At 34.6% G+C, this 22,193-nt stretch overlaps 1 protein-coding gene and 1 long non-coding RNA gene across 3 annotated transcripts in view; one reads left to right on the top strand and one right to left on the bottom strand.

Moving 5' to 3' along the window:
- Positions 1 to 22,193, bottom strand: part of LOC149927275 (thyrotropin-releasing hormone receptor-like) — a 153,265-nt gene that overhangs the window by 96,060 nt on the left and 35,012 nt on the right. The window lies entirely within an intron of this gene.
- Positions 9,057 to 9,885, top strand: LOC149927276 (uncharacterized). The gene is made up of 3 exons (XR_016473738.1): positions 9,057 to 9,180; positions 9,524 to 9,731; positions 9,798 to 9,885. It is a non-coding gene; the product is annotated as an uncharacterized LOC149927276 (long non-coding RNA).

Genomic DNA, 22,193 nt, shown 5'->3' with positions numbered 1-22,193 from the left:
CGCCGCCGCCACCGCTACCGTATTGCGCGTAACTCTTCAATCGATAGCGTTCAGAAGGAAAATAATACATCAATTGATAGGAAATTACAACCCAGTGGTTTAAATATGGGGATAAGACATTGTTCATTTGCTCCTTTTACTGATTGTATCGACTTCCAACTTGAAATCTACGCATTTTATTCACTCAAATTCATAATATTGTGGTTGGTTATCGTATTGGTTTGTAATAAACTAATTTTTAAGCTGAAAATAGTTTATGGGTTAATTATCTTTAAGGTCAGTGTGACTCAAAAATTGTGGTTAAGGAACAGAGCGATTGAGATAGTGTCTTTCTATTTGTTAAACGACAGGATGATTGAAATAGAGCCGCTTTATGGTCAAAATACCACTTAGGTTGCTAGTGTTGCTAATTACCTTAATGTACAGAGTAAATGAACAATTGTTTTAAATGTAACTTGAATATGCAAGATATACAAATAGAGAATTAAAGTAAAACAATGGTAATAGGACCGATAATATTAATAAGAAAATAACGCAGTACTTCGGCAGAATGTGGTTACCATATTAAGACTTATAAATTGAAAATATAGTTGAGCAATAGCAATTAATTCAATTTCTCGTGTCGGGCAACTTTAAGGTAATTATGACTTTTGAAAAATGAATTAACAGAAAGTACCTCACAAAAATACCTATAGCTTCAGAACGTCGAGATACATTTTAAAGCTTGTAAAAGATAAAGTTTCTATTCCATTTCTATATTGTCTAGGATACACTTAACCCATTACAGGGTTGTTGCGTGTACTCAAATGTCAGTGACATCTTGTTTTTGGTTTTTCGGACATAAATCAAGTTAGTGGCGGATGTATGGTTGCAACGATCTCGCCAAAAAAATAGCTATTCCCCATAAATCGATGTGCCACGCAACTACTTTTTCATCTGAATGTTTTTAGAAAAAGGGGAAACCTATTGTTCTATCCCAACCAAAGATTTATTTTTAGCCACTTTGAATTTCATTTCAATATTGAATTTTCTTTTTATCGGTAAACCAAATAAATTGCGTTAATTAAAAATACGCTTCTATTTAAAGAAGATGACAGTATTAATATTTGGTTAAGCAACTTAATTTTTTAAATCATTCAAATATATTATATCTTTTCAGTCAGTCAAACAAAATTAAGTAATCAAAGGATACCACTACGTAAAGTTCGAATACCCAATAAAAGTGTTTTAATTTACGAAATAAAATGTGACTCTGTCATAGGTCGGCGAACGTGTTAAACACGAGACGAATACAATAGAAAGGGACTCTTAAAACAACGACGATTGTCAGTAATGTTATACAGCTGTTATTTCGAACCTAGCACAATGGGTGCGTTCAATAACGCTCATCCAAAACATCGGTGAGTAATCGATGCCATCATTTTCTAACTGTACGACATTTAGCGTTTCCGGTTTGGGCGTCATGATGCCCATTAGAAAAACCAGCTAGCAGAAATTTTAGATGACGTGACGTCATACGCTTTGTTAGTAGATTTCACTGCCAGGTTTTAAAACACCGGTGACTAAAATTGAAACCCGTTCAACCACCTCTGACACCATGACCTCATCAAACCAAAATCAAGCAAACGCCGATTTCCAACTGATTTTCGTTACTGAACGTACGCAATACGTCGGACTCACTGCCGACAACGACATTTATTGGGGAATTGGGAGCAATGCTAAAAATAAGCTCAACATAGTCATTATTTCTAAGTATAACTATATTATTGGTCTTACGCAATAGCCGAAACAACCGCCCCTTGCTTTAAATAATTTGAATTTTAATTGGTTTAGATAAAAGGAACCATTCGTATACAGGGTGTCTGCATTTGATCGGCCCAGGCATTTTTCTCAAAAAATATACTTTCTAGAAATATGAAATTTTCGATATGTACTCTCTCCGGGGAGATCGTTGTTATTTGTAAATTTCAATAGGCAAGTTGTAGAGCATACTCGAAAACCTTTAATGGAGTTGGTATGGTGGAAATCGGACATTTCGTCACTGAAATAATTGGTCATGAAAAACCAACCAATTTGAAACTTTTCGTCTACCACGTAACGTTCAAAAACTAACACTTCTAAAACCGTGAACAATTTCACGGTTTTTCTGAAATTTACAAATAACCACGATCTCCCCCGAGAGAATACATACTGAAAACTTCACATTTCTAGAAAGTATATTTTTGGAGAAAAATGCCTGGGCCGATTCAATGAAGACACCCTGTATATCTTGAGCGTCCTATTTCCACGTTAGATATTCTTCAAATAGACCATTGCACATTCCACCTTCTTGTTTCTCTACCTTAAAATAAAATCATAGAAACAACCGTAACGTGAAACTGAGTAGAGGAAATAATTAAGGAATTTCTGGTTTAAAATAAATTTAGAAAAGGGCCGTCATTTGAATCTTTCTCGAGCGTAGTTTCCTATTTCCGAGTCCGATATTTTAATTAACATTTCAGGCGCGTGTCATTTTCTATCTCTTCCTAAAATAAACTTAAACGGAAGAAGCCTTAGGGAACAATCGCCGTAGCGAGGAAGCCCTTAAACGCGAAAGGCGATCCTCTCGGAAACTTTCGCGTTAAATTCTTTTCCGACTCCTTTCTTTTAGATTTAATCCCGCTCGTGAACAAACGGAGGCTTTTACTGCCGGAGTCGATCTTTCGCGATAAAAGGAAAGCCCGGAGAAAAGAATCGAAGACGGGATGGATTCCAACAAATAAAAAGAGATCGGACGTGGACAGCTGAGAGCTTTCGGAGGATTTTGTAGTTCGTTTTTATCGAAACCTTGTCGCCTTCCAATCGGCAAAAACATACTGCGAACGCCATTGAAATTATGAAATTGACGACAAAATAAGCTATAAAGTACCGCCGTCTAACAGAAACGAAACCGCGAAATGAACTTAATTCCAAAAATATATTGGGCATTGTTTTTTCCCTACCCCTGTTGCCATGGTTTTTAATCGATATTCAATCACTGAATTTGAATTTGGATAAATTAAATTTCCAGATTTCATAGAATTCTTAATCCTCTTACCAGAAGTTATTTATTTATTTTTTTATCAGTTGTGTTAATAAAATTACAATGCGTGGTCTAGGCCTATATAATCGAAACATAATTATTCGCTCTAGATTCAGTGGCGATTTTACGCCTAGGCCCATTCGAGGAAGCGTGCAAAACGGGGACCAAAATTGCACCGCGTCTAAGGGGCACCGAGTGTTCCAAACGCGACAACAATAATACATATCTTTCGAAAGACTTTTCCATCAAAAATGAAACGTGAACCTTCGCAGGTTAGAAGTCATTTCCAATGGGAGCTACTTTCCCGCCAAATCACGGACGAATCACGCTTCGCACTTTCCAGCGTGTATAACTCCGCCTGACGATGTAAAACGTATAGCTTATAATCCATATTTTTCCATGTCACGTCACTTGGAATGTCTAAGGAAGATTTTTACGGCCGTGATGAAGTTCGTAAAAATGGGCGTGTCTTAAAGCGGGAAAACTCACGAGAAAAACTCTCGCGCCTCGCTACCCTCATTCGACGAAAACTCGTCATTAAGCCTAGTCATGGTTATTATATTATTAGCTTACCTGATTATCTCTTTATAACCATACAAATACCTGAAATTAGGTATCACTACGCTTCTTTCGCGAAGAACATTATAATTACTTCAAAATATTTAGTACGATAACAAATTGAGGTTTTTAAATACATTGTTTTATAAGCCTTTTTTGCGCGGGAAGATCGCCTATTTGTTACCATGATGACGCATTCTTTTCGCGTCAAACCTCCAGCCAATGAATTTGAAATGTCGTGTTACGTCTTACACTTGACGTAGTTAAGCCCCGCCTTTTTCTCGACGCGCTTTCGTATCACCGTCCCAATGGAACCTTAGACATTCCAAGTGTATACCTCTATAGTTTCCTGGTTATATTTTTTATCAACCAGCCAACCAGTGTTGCATGTTTGCCAGATAAAAGATAATAATGAGCCGCCCGGGTTAATGTAAAATAACTACATAGGTAGTATTTTATAGAATGATCTATTCGCCATCTTGTAGGCGATTTTCTAAGACACGGGTCAATTGATTGCGTAGTACCATTGGAGTTTTCGTAAAACCATTTAAGACCCCAGCGGTACAATGAACATCCTCGTAAAGTTTGAGCCTTGGTAATATTTGATGATGAGTTGGGACAAATTATATTTTCAGTGTTGTATTACGTATTTCCGTTTATGTATCAAAAAGAGCCGTAAAGTAAAGCGATAAAAGATGTTAAAAATAAAATGTTTGTAGTGTAAAAATAAGGAGCGAAACAATATGGCTATTAAGACCCTTCCTAGGTACCCCCTCTGGTGGAAAAAAAGGAAAACTCTATAAAACTGTTTTTATACGACCGAAAGGTTCAATAAGTTGTTGCTCCGGTAGCCCGGCAGGCGGCACTAAAAATAGAAGTTTCGTTCTAACGATCGAGGCGGGCGTTAAGAGAGGCAACTATGGAACAAAAGAAGGTAACAGAAGCCATCGGGGAAAAACTAAAATTTAACAACAAACCCGTATCGGCCGGCAGCTACGGTAAGATCATATATAGAAAATATGAAAGGCGTAATCGATGTACCGTGCCAGAAGTTCGTTGCATCTAGGAGCAACAAACACAACACCCCACACAAGGAGAACGCAACCCGTCAAAAGTCGTGGATTTTCTTGCGTACGTTTTTCATTGGCAAGACGCTTTAGCGCCTGCTGCCGTCCGAAGGGGAAAATTCGGAAATTGTCTTCCCCCCGCTCGTAAAACGTTCAGCGTAAAGGCTCATGACGCTCGTCCAATGAAATTCGTACACAACCCTTCGTTAGCGTGTTTAAAGGCTAGCTGCGTTCTCCTTGTGTTTGTTGCTCCTAGGTTGCATCAAACACAAGAACAACAACGCTTTTGAAGCCTATCGAAAGAACGTATTTCAAAGAAGAGCCAAACACATGCCATGGAATCTACAAAAAATGTACCGGGCGTTTCTGACACCACTTCAATTTAATTTTCATGGGGTAAAAATTTCTAAAGAATGCGAGTTCTAAAGCGCACCGTCTAACTGGTATGGCTAGAGTATAGCGCCAATTTGATTTCGGTCGGCGGCGGCATTAGGTGAAAAACACACGGCGGGGCGGGGCGCACCGATTTTTAAAAAAATCCTAGGCGGCCTTGTTTTTTTTCGGCGGCGGTGGCGCGAAGGGGAATAAATGTCTCTCTCCCCTTTTGAAAATTTCTAAAAATTCTTTTAGGTCAAAAATGGGAGATGCATAGTTTAAAACCCACCCCAAATGAAATCCTGGATACGTCCTTGAGGCTTAACCACGATCTAAAGTTACGTGGCACACGATTCTTTAAGGTTAGGTTAGGTTAATTTAGGGTACTGTATGAATATTCAAGGTATAAAGGTTTCAAAAAACTTTGCTGATTGGGTTTCTGGTGATTTTCTACAAGCTACCGAAAAGCTCAGATTTTTTGGTATTTCAAGCAACCTATCTTTAGATTTCACGCTTGGGAAACTACTTTGGGTTGCCAGGGGAATTTTTTACAATAGAAATGGGGTGTAGCTAGACCAATGCAGCCTATTCGAAGCTTCTGGGCCCATTCAAATAGACAGATTAATCCAGCGACGTCAAATACTTGTAGGGAAAACTTGTGGGACGTAGCTTTATTCTGTACAATCTACAAGTTCCCTCGTTCACGTTTTCTACGTCTGGCTTTGCCTGCCTATTTGGGGTGGTAAAGGGAGCCGGATTCAATCCCAGCTTGTGGCACTGGGTGAAAACTCCTTCCACGTTGAGTTTGCAAGTTATCTCCCCACTGGTTAAAGGGGTTTTCCATAAAAAAAATAGTTTAGGCTAACGGTAATAGTTAGTGTAGGGAGCTGTTAGCTCGTGTGGCATGAAGGGCTTGCCACCACCCTCTTACGCATTGTAACCCGGCCACCAGTAATGTGAGCAGTCCATTGCAATTTATAGTGAAATTCTTTACAATTATTGCGTGGTGGTTTCTGTACAGCAGACATCTTTGATATTCGGGCTTAATTATTTGAACGTTGGATTTCAACGGAAGCCCGAGCGTAAAAGGTGTCTCCTTTATAGCAACCCCTGTGCAATAATAGCCCTTTCTATAAAGTACCATCCCGTCTTCTTGTTTTGATGTTGCTGCTGCGTCACGGGTGACGTATTGATGACGTTTAACTACAAAAGCCCTGGACATAACACTCCATAGTTTTTGAGCATAAACTGAACTAAACTTTTACGTATTTCATGACGAGTGAGCTACATAAAAACCAGTTCAGCAAGGGTAGCTTATTTTATGGAAAGGCGTATTGTGAAGAATTTCACTATAAATTGCCATATATATCATTGCAATATAAATTATGTTTCTCCAAGATTTATTAGTATATTCTTCGCACGCTCGATTTGCACGCGTGCTAGAAGAAGCTATATTCCTCTGGCGACTCTAGCACGCTCACGTAGACTTGTAAAAGTAAGCGTATATAAAAATAACTATTCAGAAAAGCCGTTAGAATTTATTGGAGGGTCGGTTACCAAAGCTTTCTAGAAACTGTCGTATGATAAATGGTAGTCCAGCAATGATTTTAGAGATGGCGTATGCTACGAAAGGCTGGCCTTTAACGGGTCGCAGTGAGAAATAACTGGTGGATTAACCGGGGAGTTGGGGTTCGGCTCTATAGTTAATCCATAAGGGTGGTGGCGCACTGGGAGATGTTAGCCGTGATCAAATGGTTCTATCTCCACCTCCGACTTCGGTCGAAAGGGACCGGAAACTGGGTTTGGGGTAACGGAGATGGTTCAGGCACCCTGGCGCGAGGCGCTGTGACCTTTTGGAGCCACCAGGCCCCTAGCCACGGGGGGGGGCAAATGCCCCCTCAAATGACATTTTTATTTGCCCCCAACTGCCCCGTCAATTTAATCCATTCCACCTCAAGAATATTATCTGCCCCTTTATCTTTATAAATTTTTTAAACTTCTATTCGTTGAAATTTTCCTTTTGGACCACTTGTCTTTGTCTAAGGTTATCGTTATCTATAGTTCACTATTTCTTAATAAAATAAAAGTTGTAGAATGGTTTTTTTGTTGAACACCAAAAACATTTCACGGTGTCACTTAGAAATTAGGTAACGAAAAATATGTGCCCCCTCACAAAAAGCTACTGCCCCCTTAACGAAATTGTTCTGGCTACGGGCCTGGTAGAAACACCGCGCTTCCAGTGCCAGCAGTGTAGGGTTGCGCTGGGTTGCAGTGTGCCCGTCGTTCGCCTATAGGAGCCTTTTCTGAAGGGTAAGGCTCTCTACACATATGTAGGTAGGGTGTCGGCTGGCTGTGCGCGAAGTGGATGCTGGTCTCCCCATCGCTGCGCCTTTTGTTGGGTGCGACTGTCAGCAGTAGCGCTCTCTGGCTGCCCCTGCCTTTTTGCACCCGTCTGCGCTGTCGACGCAGGCATAATGATAAGACCTCCGCTGTTATGAGCTTTGTTTTTGGAGCACCAGGCTCTAATTTCTGATACACATGCTACGACCGGTTGAACCATTCGTATATTATCTTACCAATCTCGCTTATTCAATTTACTAAGTTTACGTAATTGTGAATTGAAGAAATTTTGTATGCAATTCGATTTACAACAGATATAAAAAAATAAGAATATACATGGGTTTTGTTTTCATCAAGGCGCGAGGGCATAAATATTTATAATATTTCCATTGAATTTACCGATATTTGCCGTGATTTATTTTGTAATATCTTCTTGTATTTCTCAAACATTTGCAATATATCTTAATCATTTTAATATTTCTGAATCAGTTTAATATTTCTGAATCATTGTAATATATCTGAATCGTTTTAATATTTCTGAATCGTTTTAATACTTCTGAATCGTTTTAATATTTCCGAATCATTTTCATATTTCCGAATCATTTTCATATTTCCGAATCATTTTCATATTTCCGAATCATTTTCATATTTCCGAATCATTTTCATACTTCCGAATCATTTTCATATTTCCGAATCATTTTAATATTTACGAATCATTTTCATATTTCCGAATCATATTAATATTTCCAAATCATATTAATATTTCCGAATCATTTTAATATTTCCGAATCATTTTATTATTTCCGAATCATTTTAATATTTCCGAATCATTTTAATATTTCCGAATCATTTTAATATTTCCGAATCATTTTAATATTTCCGAATCATTTTAATATTTCCGAATCATTTTAATATTTCCGAATCATTTCAATATTTCTCCAATATTTCCAATATTTCTCCAATATTTCTCCAATATTTCCAATATTTCTCCAATATTTCCAATATTTCTCCAATATTTCCAATATTTCTCCAATATTTCCAATATTTCTCCAATATTTCCAATATTTCTCCAATATTTCCAATATTCCTCAAACATTTCCAATACTTTTCAAACACTTCCAATATTTCTGAATCATTTCGAATATTTCTCAAACATTTTGAATATTTCTCAAACATTTCCAATATTTCTCCAAAATTTCCAAAATTTCTCCAATATTTCTCCAATACTTCCAAAATGTCTCCAATATTCCAATATTTCTCCAATTTTATCCAATATTTCTCCAATTTTATCCAATATTTCCAATAGTTCCGACATTGCTATTTCTCGATATTTCCAATACCTTTACGAAATTCGAAAGATTTCTAATAATAGACGTTAAAAGAAATTATTCGCTCCAAAATAAAAACCGTCAAAAGGAAGGGTTTTTAAATTAAAAACGCGTGAATCTCGATGATATCGCCCATTTTTTCGTCGCACGTGTAATTATGTATTCTGATAATAAAATAGAATCACGTGGGCTTAGCAATATTTATCTGCATTTGTCTTAGCCAATAAGATTATCCCTTCCGAGCAAGCACGCGCCAATTTACACAATGAACCGATGAAGATTTTCAAATCAATTTATTTTAAGATCTATTCTCGGGATTACTTTAATTTCTTGTACATTTCTAGAGTTGTAGAAACAATTATTTCGATTTCTCGCAACTTCAGACAACACCCGACCTCTTAAGTGGCTATGCACTTCAACAAGGCTGCGAGGCACTACGTAGAGACGAAGGGTAAGATAATAACATAATGGGAAGTGTGTTATTATGAGAAGGAAAAACAGATCCAACACGTGATACCGCTTTCAGAGCCTGAAGAAGTTTGAATAGAACCTTTAGCTCGAACGTCGAGGGCGTGAGCTCTGTATATTAACACCCTTCAGTCGATAAGAGAGTGTAATGCTTTCCAAATAAAATATAAAAGATAAATGCTTTCTGGATGATTTCAGCTTCTTGTAGAACTTGGAAGCGAGCTCGCCCCGAAAGCGTACAGAGTGCGATATAATTATATAAGTCAGTAGAGCGTGGGCCTGAGTAAAACCCATAAAAATCTGAAGGTCGTAAAACATCTCCGTAGAATTGCCTATAAAAGGAAGCAATGAGATGAACCATGCCCCGACAGATAACTAGCTTCGATCGGATATTTTTAAGAGGGTTCCGCGGGAGGAAATGTTGCGAACTTTCTTTTCAATTAAAGTCAATGGATCGGCACGGAATCGAACCTTCGCTTTATCCGCTATTTGTCCAGCCTTAAATTCCACCGAGTATTGGATACAACGAAGAAGGTCTGATACGATATTCTTACAAACCTAGTTTACACGTTTTTCTCATTTTCCCGCTCTGCCTTTCAGAGATGGCCGGGGAAAAAAACACTCGTCTAGAAGGAGTCTACCAAAGGCGCAGTTTTATTGAAAAAATCCAGCAAAATATAGTATTGGAAAAATTGATAAATAGTTTTGGAAAACTATATTTTTAAGAAATAATAAAAAAACAAAAAATGATAAATAACTGAATAACGTTTTTTTTTTTTATTTCAAATTTATATGGAACATTCCTCGTGCAGGGGGACATTTACTAGTGTAAAATTGAATGACCTTCAACCATGTCTTCAAGGTCATTCAAAAACTATCTCGAGAACCGTTGATAAGAAATTAATCTGATTAGTTTTAATGTGACTAAATCAAATAAATACTGAATAGTTTACAACGGTTCAATTATGCCACCGTCGGCTACGATACATGATTGAGCTCGTCGGAGTTCAATTATTCTAAAACTAGTTGTCATGACAACCAATCTTACAGAAATCCGGTTCAATTCATTAACCTTCAATTTCTCGGCTTCTGGTTGGTCAAATTTGGTCCAATCAAAGTTATTTGAACTAATAATATGACGAGCAACATCATTCTAATTGGAACCAAATCCGTAAGCCCAACGGTTCTCAAGATAGTTTTTGAATGACCTTGAAGACATGGTTCAAGGTCTTTCAATTTTACATTAGTAAATGTCCCCCTGCACGAGGAATGTTCCATAGAAATTTGAAATTCTTAAAAAAATGTTTTTCAGTTATTTATCATTTTTCGTTTTTTAGTGTAGTTAATTTCTTTTGGCTTGCGTGACATGAAGTATAGTATTCAATATAATACTAATAAGCCTGGTTTTCACTTGGCGGAAAATCAACGACTGAAAGTTCGACGTCGGCGATATGGTTTTCGACGTTTCGCTCACTGTCAGCGTTTTAGCATTTTCACTTGGCGTTTTTTTTTGGGCGGAAATAAAGCGATTTTGTTTCTGCCAGCGAGTTCGTCGGTTTTCGTCTGATAGTGAAGATTTAAGCCTAGGCCTAAAAATGGATGATTTAACTGATCATAATAGTGAACTATTGATTAAAGCGCAGGTAAGCATTTTAAATTTAATGTTTTTTTACATGATCTATCGTGTTCAAAGAAATATGAGTTATGAAAGATCGGTTTGTGTGAAAGAAACATACTGGAAAAGAATGCAACAAGGGTATCAAGAAAAAAAAACACATTCCAAAACACAGAAAAGCACGTGGCCGAGTTCCGGATGCAAGAAGCAGGAAATTAACCATCCCCCCTGACGTCACAGTCACCTTTCGAAAATGGTTTTTGATTGGTTGAAAAGAGCGAAATCGCCCAACTGAGCGAAAAAAATAGAAATGAAAATCGCCACACAAAACCGAAAACCGACGGAATTTCCGCCCGGCGTCGACGGAAATTTTCGCCCATTTTCCGTCGACGCCGGGATTTTTCGCCCTAAAACCGCCAAGTGAAAACCAGGCTTTACTATAGTAGTACCGATGGAGGATTTTATCAGAAATCTACAGTATAGTAGGAGTTTTTTTTTACAAAATTGACCAAATAGGGTTTTAACATTAGAGTATAGCAGCGGAAACCTTTCTTCCACTGTATTTAAAGATATCAAATCTAAGAGTCTATCGAATAATTTAAAGGTTGCAGTAAAAGCTATAGATGATTTTAGTAAAAATAGGAGTTTCTAACAAAAATGACTAAATATGGGCTTTGTCAATGAAAAATCTTTCTTGTGATATGTTTAAAGAAATCAAATGATGGCTGATTACTTAGTTGCAATCTACCGTAGCAATAAAATAATGCTTCGTATAATTATTCCATAAAATCTTGTAGAGGTTAACGGTAATAGTAAGTGTAGGAAGTTGTTGACTCGCATGGCATGACGGGCAATTTAACCGGCCACCTGAATTAAAGGCAATAAAAGTCGCTAGATGACTTGGACTTAAGGTGGTACCAAGGGTATTAGCATAGTTGATAGTTATTTTGATTATAATCTTATGGAAGAAAATCAAAATTGAAACAGTTAGGCATCTGAAATCTGTCAGTTTATAATGAGTCCCGATTAGTTTCGGGTTTAAACTATCTGATTGGCACTTTGACCCGTATCAACTGACAAGGAGACGACCGGAGGTGTAACGCACCGATTTGGTTCAAACTCGGGGGTTTGGTAGACCTTCATGTAACTTGAAACACCCTAAAGCGAAATGTCTCCATAGGCAACCAAAAATGTTTTTGACAATACAAAATGGAAATTTTCCTATTGAATATAACATGGGAATCTGACCAAATGTAAGGGTACCCCTGTAAATATTTTAATCAACTTCGAACTTTTTCATTATTTTCTTATTTATATTTTCTATTTTTAGCATTTTCAAAAATTAAAATTTTTTACAGGGGGGGGGGGGGTACCCTTAATATTGGTCAGATTCCCATGTTATTTTCTACGGGAAAATTTTCATTTTGTGTTGTCAAAAACATTTGTGGTTGCCATGGCAAAACGGTTGCCTATGGAGACATTTCCCTTTAGATTGTTTCAAGTTACATGAAGGTCTACCGAACCCCCGAGTTTGAACGAAATCGGTGTGTTACACCTCGGGTCGTCTCCTTGTGAGCTGATAATATATATCTGAACTTAAATGCGAAAACTCTGATTTCTCACAATTATTTTATTGGTTCAAATAACGAAATTGTTTTTGATGATCACTTGGAAGCACTATACTGCTAATGTTATTCTGATTTTATAAAACAAGTTTAGGAAGAAATTTTAAATTAACTTAATTTTCCATTAAGAAGAAAGATAGATTGCATTTATGTTTAAAATCTTTGCAAATGGCCTAAGATGTTTTAATTTCTTAAATTGTTATCCGTAAAAATAAAACTTTTACAATCAAGAAAGAACCCTTAACCAGTTATTGTTTAATTCGCAGAAAAGGGTAACAAGATGGTCCAGGCTATAATAGAAGCTCCTCAACCTGACGAGCACCTCACAGCTAAATTCCCTATAGCCTTAGTCAACCACTGAATTGTCCTACATAGTAGTACTTCAAATAAAATTTAAATTGCTTAAAAGTCGAGTGTGGAGCAGCTTTATTAATTTAAAAGTAAAAGTATACTCTTTCAGTCCCAGAACAGTCGGAAATAATATAGTGTCAACTTATTTTTTTTTCGAAATATTTGTACCCCAGCTATATAATATTAAAATTATAATAATCAGCTAGGCTAATACCCTTGGCACCACCTTAAGCCCAATTCATCTAGCAACTTATAATGCCTTTAAACAAGTGGCCGGGTTACAATGCGTAGGAGGGTGGGGTTTTGAACATAGCCTCCATTTTGGTCGCAAATCTATTTATCAATAGGTTAAAGCACGGGCAACGTCTTGTAACGTAATGGTGTCACCAGCGATGTCACTAGAGAATAAACAATCTCTTTCCCATCTTCAGAGGGAATGTTCAAAGCTAAAAAGGCGAAAGTGTCTCCGCGATTACGAGAAAGCCAAACAAAGTACAAGAAAGTCCAATTTATACCCTTAACTTCTGACACAGGGAAACCTTTTAATTTAATTAATGAGGGGGGAGAGGCTAAATTGCCCCACAAATTTCTCCGACACGACAAAAATAAGATAAAAAGGCGAGGGTCGCCACTTAATACGATAATAATATTGGGTACCAGAGCAATCATTTATTTAGGATTGATCAGATTCTGCGCGTGACTTTCTAGCCACGCCCTCAGTTCAGCTCACTTCAGTTCAGGCCCCACAAATCCCAATTTTAAAACATTAAAAATCAAAAAGTTAATTTATTATGAACAAAAGTATATAAAATGTCTCCTAAGAAGGAAGTAGCTATCTCCATTTACTGTTCATGTTATTCGTTTGAAACACGCCCCTTCGACGGGTGTCACTAATTACCACCGAAAATATGTGGATTATAAATAAGTAAATATCGCTGTTTCTACTTTATGTAGAGAAACGTCTGGGGGCTCTTTGGAAAGAATACCTCCACAAAAATAATATGCAGTGAAATATATTGCGCTAGAATGATTTGGCCGTGAGCAAAGCCGGTAATAGAAAAACCACTACAAAATGACATCACAAAAAATGAATAAATACGCTTGTTCGACGCGTAATCACGCTCAGAAACTAAATCTAGTTCCATTTTGAAAATTGGATTCGCACTTATAGAGTTATTGAAGAAAAAGTGACAACGCTAAATATGAAAATTATTCCTAATTTAATTTAATGGCTCTTGTTTCACTTAAAAATGAAATGTGATCACGCGTCGAACAAGAAGAGACACGATCAGGAATCCATAGCTCTACTAGGAATACTTATCGCGTATGGTAAGATCACTCTGACGGCTTTATCCCCGCCTACGAGAGAAAAAAATCCTCTTTGCACTAGTGTTCGGCAGTCGATTAATTTTTATCCATGAATAAAATAAGCTCGGATATATTTAAATAATATTTATTTAAATAACCAATAGTTGAATAAAAATTGTAAAATGTTTAAATAATCGAAGGTGAATAAACCTATTATTTAAATAAAACAAATAATTATTTAAATAAATACCACTTTTATTCAAATTAATGCTTGGTTGCGTAAAATTAAATAAGTTAAAGTGATATTCGTTTTACCAACGTTTTTTTTAAATAAATCGGAAAATTTGTGGAGAATGAATAAACAATTCCGAACACTACTCTGCACGCGCTCCCCTCTCACGTTGTTGTTTGTTAAGTTAACATAGTGACGTCATAAAAACCGTCAGTCACATTGGGACGAAAATCTGCCACGATAAGCATTCCAAGTAGATATAATTTATTCATTTGAGCGTTATTTTACACTGAATATTATTTTCATGAAGGTATTTTTTCCAAAAGCCCACAGTTAATTGCATCTAGGAGCAACAAACACAGCACCCCACACAAGGATAACGCAACCCGTCAAAAGTCGTGGATTTTCTTGTGTACGTTTTTCATTGGCTATACGCTTTAGCGCCTGCTGCCGTCGGAAGGGGAAAATTCGGAAATTGTCTCCCACCCCCCCGCCCGTAGAACGTTCAGCGTAAAGGCTCATGACGCTCGTCCAATGAAATTCGTACACAACTCTTCGTTAGCGTGTTTAAAGGCTAGCTGCGTTCTCCTTGTGTTTGTTGCTCCTAGATTGCATAGAGAAAACGGCCAGAAACGTTTGATTGGGACTGTTTAATCACCCTATACTTTTATCGTAAGATATATATTATATACTTCTGGTACAGTGACTATTTCATAGCTGGTGCGATCTTGGCGAGTTGGGTTTTTCCACGTTAATTTTTTTTCTATTTCAAGTCAATTTAAGGTTGTACACCAAAAAATTAACTTATCTCATTTTTTAAACGAATCTTACTTCCAAGCTTTAAAATCACAATGAAATACTGACACTCGCTTGCTTTGAATTTCCCTATTAACACGCGTCATAAAAGCCAGAACGAGAGTCGACGTTATGGAGTGGCGACGGAATTCGCCGAGGACTTCTAGCTGTACGAAATTGATTAGCGGCTCAAAGGGGAGGGAGGCTCCTTAAGCATCAATCAATCCTCGCGGCTCCGAAATTGAGGTCCGGATATTACGAACGGGAACGTTCTGGCTTCCGCTGTGGTCTGCAAACGTTTCCTCGAGCTAACTTGTTGTCGACGGAATCCTACCTGAAGTTCACGTTAAAATGATTACGGGCTTTGCTTAACCTCCCTATTAAGAAAACCTTTTACGGGGATAAATTGCTCAGGGTCCCGATTAGTGACACACGGAGATCGAGGGGCTAGCCACTTCGAAAAAAAAACTCAAGATTTGTGATTTCCAAATATTTCCAGCGTATTTTTGGATTTCCCGATATTTACTATGGATTTATGCATTTCCCGATATTTACTATGGATTTATGCATTTCCCGATATTTACTATGGATTTATGCATTTCCAGAATATATTTCTTGGGATTTCTTGAGATTTCCAATATTTCTTGGGATTTCTTGAGATTTCCAATATTTCTTGGGATTTCTTGAGATTTCCAATATTTCTTGGGATTTCTTGAGATTTCCAATATTTCTTGGGATTTCTTGAGATTTCCAATATTTCTTGGGATTTCTTGAGATTTCCAATATTTCTTGGGATTTCTTGAAATTTCCAATATTTCTTGGGATTTCTTGAGATTTCCAATATTTCTTGGGATTTCTTGAGATTTCCAATATTTCTTGGGATTTCTTGAAATTTCCAATATTTCTTGGGATTTCTTGAGATTTCCAATATTTCTTGGGATTTCTTGAGATTTCCAATATTTCTTGGGATTTCTTGAGATTTCCAATATTTCTTGGGATTTCTTGAGATTTCCAATATTTCTTGGGATTTCTTGAGATTTCCAATATTTCTTGGGATTTCTTGAGATTTCCAATATTTCTTGGGATTTCTTGAGATTTCCAATATTTCTTGGGATTTCTTGAGATTTCCAATATTTCTTGGGATTTCTTGAAATTTCCAATATTTCTTGGGATTTCTTGAGATTTCTTGAGATTTCCAATATTTCTTGGGATTTCTTGAGATTTCCAATATTTCTTGGGATTTCTCGAGATTTCCAATATTTCTTGGGATTTCTTGAGATTTCCAATATTTCTTGGGATTTCTTGAGATTTCCAATATTTCTTGGGATTTCTTGAGATTTCCAATATTTCTTGGGATTTCTCGAGATTTCCAATATTTCTTGGGATTTCTTGAGATTTCCAATATTTCTTGGGATTTCTTGAGATTTCCAATATTTCTTGGGATTTCTTGAAATTTCCAATATTTCTTGGGATTTCTCGAGATTTCCAATATTTCTTGGGATTTCTTGAGATTTCCAATATTTCTTGGGATTTCTCGAGATTTCCAATATTTCTTGGGATTTCTTGAGATTTCCAATATTTCTTGGGATTTCTCGAGATTTCCAATATTTCTTGGGATTTCTTGAGATTTCCAATATTTCTTGGGATTTCTTGAGATTTCCAATATTTCTTGGGATTTCTTGAAATTTCCAATATTTCTTGGGATTTCTTGAGATTTCCAATATTTCTTGGGATTTCTTGAGATTTCCAATATTTCTTGGGATTTCTCGAGATTTCCAATATTTCTTGGGATTTCTTGAGATTTCCAATATTTCTTGGGATTTCTTGAGATTTCCAATATTTCTTGGGATTTCTTGAGATTTCCAATATTTCTTGGGATTTCTCGAGATTTCAAATATTTATCTAAACTTATATGTTTGGTAGATTTCTCAAACTATTTTTAATATTTCTGGTTATTTCCCAATATTTCCCATATTTCTAAGAGTTTCGCGAGATTTACAATATTTCTAGGAATATCGTAAGCTTTTTAATATTTCTTTGGTAGATTTCTGGATATTTATCCGAATTTTATTTTTGGGTATTTCTCCAAATTTATATTCGGGGTATTTCTCCGGATTTTGTTTCTCATAGAGTTCTGGATCTTTGTAGAGTATGGGTTTATGTTTCTGGTTGTTTTCTGAATATTTCTCCGGATTTGCGTTTCTGAATATTTCTCCGGATTTATGTTTCTGAATATTTCTCCGGATTTATGTTTCTGATTAGTTTCTGAATATTTCTCCGGATTTATGTTTCTGATTGGTTTCTGAATATTGATCCAGATTAATGTTTCTGATCGATTTCTGAATATTTCTCCAGATTAATGTTTCTGATCGATTTCTGAATATTTCTCCCGATTTATGTTTCTGATCGATTTCTTAATATTTCTCCGGATTTATGTTTCTGATTAGTTTCTGAATATTTATCCAGATTAATGTTTCTGATCGATTTCTGAATATTTCTCCAGATTAATGTTTCTGATCGATTTCTGAATATTTCTCCCGATTTATGTTTCTGATCGATTTCTGAATATTTCTCCGGATTTATGTTTCTGATCGATTTCTGAATATTTCTCCGGATTTATGTTTCTAATCGATTTCTGAATATTTCTCCGGATTTATGTTTCTGGTCGATTTCTGAATATTTCTCCGGATTTATGTTTCTAATCGATTTCTGAATATTTCTCCGAATTCATATTTCTGGATATTTCTACGGATTTATGTTTCCAGTAGATTTCTGTATATCTCTCCGGATTTATAATTCTGGATATTTCTACGGATTTATGTTTCCAGTAGATTTCTGTATATCTCTCCGGATTTATAATTCTGGATATTTCTTCGGATTTCTGATATTTATCCGGATTTCCCGAGGTTTTCAATATTTTTCTGAGAGCTAGATGTTTGCCCATAACAATTCTTTAAGATTGGTTTCTAAAGAATTTTACGTAATTTAAATATTTTGCTATACCTATGCCTACACGACGACCAGGGAAATGTGTTTGAACAATACTTAAACGTGTGAGCTGAACACAAAATTGGTGGTTATGCACCCTGGTTTACCGCTAATTATGTACCTCCTTGTATACTGTTACCGACTTTTCCTTAATTATAAATTTATACAGGCTGGAAAAATTGTGTCTTTTTCGAGTTCTTCAATATTCGATCGCGAAGTATAAAATGATCAGATAAGTTGCATCGTTGTTTAGCTTAATGGACGTAATAGAGTTTAAGCACCCTACGTTATGAACGGGAAAGTATAAGCTTCTACTGTAAAAATTTGGGGAAACAATTTTCAACGCTAATGCATGGTATTCAGAAAATCTGAAACGGTAGTCAACTTGGGTTATTATTATTCGCAGGCTACGTACGAATATAGAAATTAATAAGAAATAAAGCAAATTACGGGAAATCCGAAACATATCGGAAATTTCGGGAAATCCGTGTATACATATCAAAAATAGTTCTAGGGAAATCAGGATAAATATAAAAATCTCGGGAGATCCGGAGAAATAGAAGAAATTTCGATAAAATATTTCTTCTTAGTAATTTCGGAAATACTAGAGAAATATCGGAAATATAGAGAAATATCGGAAATATAGAGAAATATCGGACATATAAGAGAAATATCGGACATATAAGAGAAATATCGGACATATAAGAGAAATATCGGAAATATTAGATAAATATCGGAAATATTAAAAAATACCGAATATTTTAATAAATATCGGAAATATTAAAAAATACCGAATATTTTAATAAATATCGGAAATATTAAAAAATACCGAATATTTTAATAAATATCGGAAATATTAAAAAATACCGAATATTTTAATAAATATCGGAAATATTAAAAAATACCGAATATTTTAATAAATATCGGAAATATTAAAAAATACCGAATATTTTAATAAATATCGGAAATATTAAAAAATACCGAATATTTTAATAAATATCGGAAATATTAAAAATTATCGGAAATATTAAAAAATATCGGAAATATTAAAAATTATCGGAAATATTAAAAAATATCGGAAATATTAATAAATATCGGAAATATTAATAAATATCGGAAATATTAATAAATATCGGAAATATTAATAAATATCGGAAATATTAATAAATATCGGATATATTAAAAAAATCAAGAGAAATATCGGAAATATTAATAAATATCGGAAATATTAATACATATCGGAAATTTTAACAAATTCGATAATATTAAGAGATATTGGAAATATTAGAGAAATATCGGAAATATTAGATAAATATCAGAAATATAAGATAAATATCGGAAATATAAGATAAATATCGGAAATATAGAGAAATATCGGAAATATAGAGAAATATCGGACATATTAGATAAAGATCGGAAATATAAAATAAATATCGGACATATAAGAGAAATATCGGAAATATTAGATAAATATCGGAAATATTAGATAAATATCGGAAATATTAAAAAATACCGAATATTTTAATAAATATCGGAAATATTAAAAAATACCGAATATTTTAATAAATATCGGAAATATTAAAAAATACCGAATATTTTAATAAATATCGGAAATATTAAAAAATACCGAATATTTTAATAAATATCGGAAATATTAAAAAATACCGAATATTTTAATAAATATCGGAAATATTAAAAAATACCGAATATTTTAATAAATATCGGAAATATTAAAAAATACCGAATATTTTAATAAATATCGGAAATATTAAAAAATATCGGAAATATTAAAAATTATCGGAAATATTAAAAAATATCGGAAATATTAATAAATATCGGAAATATTAATAAATATCGGAAATATTAATAAATATCGGAAAATATTAATACATATCGGAAAATATTAATACATATCGGAAATATTAATACATATCGGAAATTTTAACAAATTCGATAATATTAAGAGATATTGGAAATATTAGAGAAATATCGGAAATATAAGATAAATATCGGAAATATTAGATAAATATCGGAAATATAGAGAAATATCGGAAATATAGAGAAATATCGGACATATTAGATAAAGATCGGAAATATAAGATAAATATCGGACATATAAGAGAAATATCGGAAATATTAGATAAATATCGGAAATATTAGATAAATATCGGAAATATTAAAAAATACCGAATATTTTAATAAATATCGGAAATATTAAAAAATACCAAATATTTTAATAAATATCGGAAATATTAAAAAATACCGAATATTTTAATAAATATCGGAAATATTAAAAAATACCGAATATTTTAATAAATATCGGAAATATTAAAAAATACCGAATATTTTAATAAATATCGGAAATATTAAAAAATACCGAATATTTTAATAAATATCGGAAATATTAAAAAATACCGAATATTTTAATAAATATCGGAAATATTAAAAAATATCGGAAATATTAAAAAATATCGGAAATATTAAAAATTATCGGAAATATTAAAAATTATCGGAAATATTAAAAATTATCGGAAATATTAAAAAATATCGGAAATATTAATAAATATCGGAAATATTAATAAATATCGGAAATATTAATAAATATCGGATATATTAATAAATATCGGATATATTAAAAAAATCAAGAGAAATATCGGAAATATTAATAAATATCGGAAAATATTAATACATATCGGAAATATTAATACATATCGGAAATTTTAACAAATTCGATAATATTAAGAGATATTGGAAATATTAGAGAAATATCGGAAATATAAGATAAATATCGGAAATATAAGATAAATATCGGAAATATAAGATAAATATCGGAAATATAAGATAAATATCGGAAATATAAGATAAATATCGGAAATTTAAGATAAATATCGGACATATAAGATAAATATCGGAAATGTAAAATAAATATCGGAAATATTAAGAGATATGGAGAAATATTGGAAGAAATTTCCGGGAATATCGTGAAATTGAAAAAGCTCTAATGCATTGAAAATATTCGGAAATCAAAAACCTGATTTAAATTATTTTTCGAAGCGTACGATACAATATGTTTGAATTTTGTACACCTTTTTTACGCTCATTCGCCGTTATCTAGGTCTGTTTACCTAATTTTAATAAGCCAATTTATTGAGATGTACTAAGCGGAAATGCGCCACAAATAAATATATCGGACTATGAAAATATTGGTTTAGAAATAATCTATTCAATTTTTAAGCTTTAGGAATATTCTCGCCAAGTTCCGGGTTCAAGTCTTTTTCAAATCGTCTTCAATACTTCCCGGAGGCCAGAAACTACTTTTTTCATACGCACGACAAAGGGCATCCTCTAAAGCCCGTCGATAAATGGAAGAGTAGAAGACGGTAGAATCTGCCTTTGAATTCCACAAAGACTATATCCTTACAAAATAGAAGTTTGAGGAACTGCCTCTAAGCCTTTGCGTAAACTTGATCTTGAAAGGGGCCATAAATAAGAACAACGAGTGCCGAAAGGCGAAATGGAATCGAAGAACAGTGTCTGCGAAAGAATGATATACTAAATTAAATTTCCGCTCTTCGCACTGACACATACGAGGCGTCACCTCTACAGATAGAGCCAACAAGAAGAAATGTTTGCGAACGATCAAAAACTGCCTCGCGAGAAGAAAAAGATCCGTGGAAAGTGATGACGAAGAGCCTTCTGATAGCCGCCGTGTTCTCCGCCAAAGTTTTAATCAGATTACGCGGCCTCGCTCGTAATCGGAATAGTTGATCTGGTGGACAGGAGTCACAGGACGCCTGTAAACCATCAACAATTTATTCATTTTTTAGAGTATTACTCGATTTCGAGATGCTCACCACTTCACATTTTTTTGAGCAGTGATTACGGATCGATTAGGGAGTAATTATGGGTCGATTATAGATGTACTACAGTGATTAAGGAATGATTATAGAGTGACTACAGTGATTAGGTAATAATTACGGATCGATTACAGAAAGACCAGAGCGATTTCGATAATATTACAGTGTAATAAATTACGGATTGTTTACAGAGTAATTACATAGTGATTACGATGTAATTAGAGC

The sequence above is a fragment of the Leiobunum rupestre genome, chromosome 9 (genome assembly GCF_980474605.1).
Source record: "Leiobunum rupestre chromosome 9, qqLeiRupe1.1.hap1, whole genome shotgun sequence".
Classification (NCBI taxonomy): domain Eukaryota; kingdom Metazoa; phylum Arthropoda; class Arachnida; order Opiliones; family Sclerosomatidae; genus Leiobunum; species Leiobunum rupestre.
This window is presented reverse-complemented; position numbering and strand designations above follow the sequence as displayed.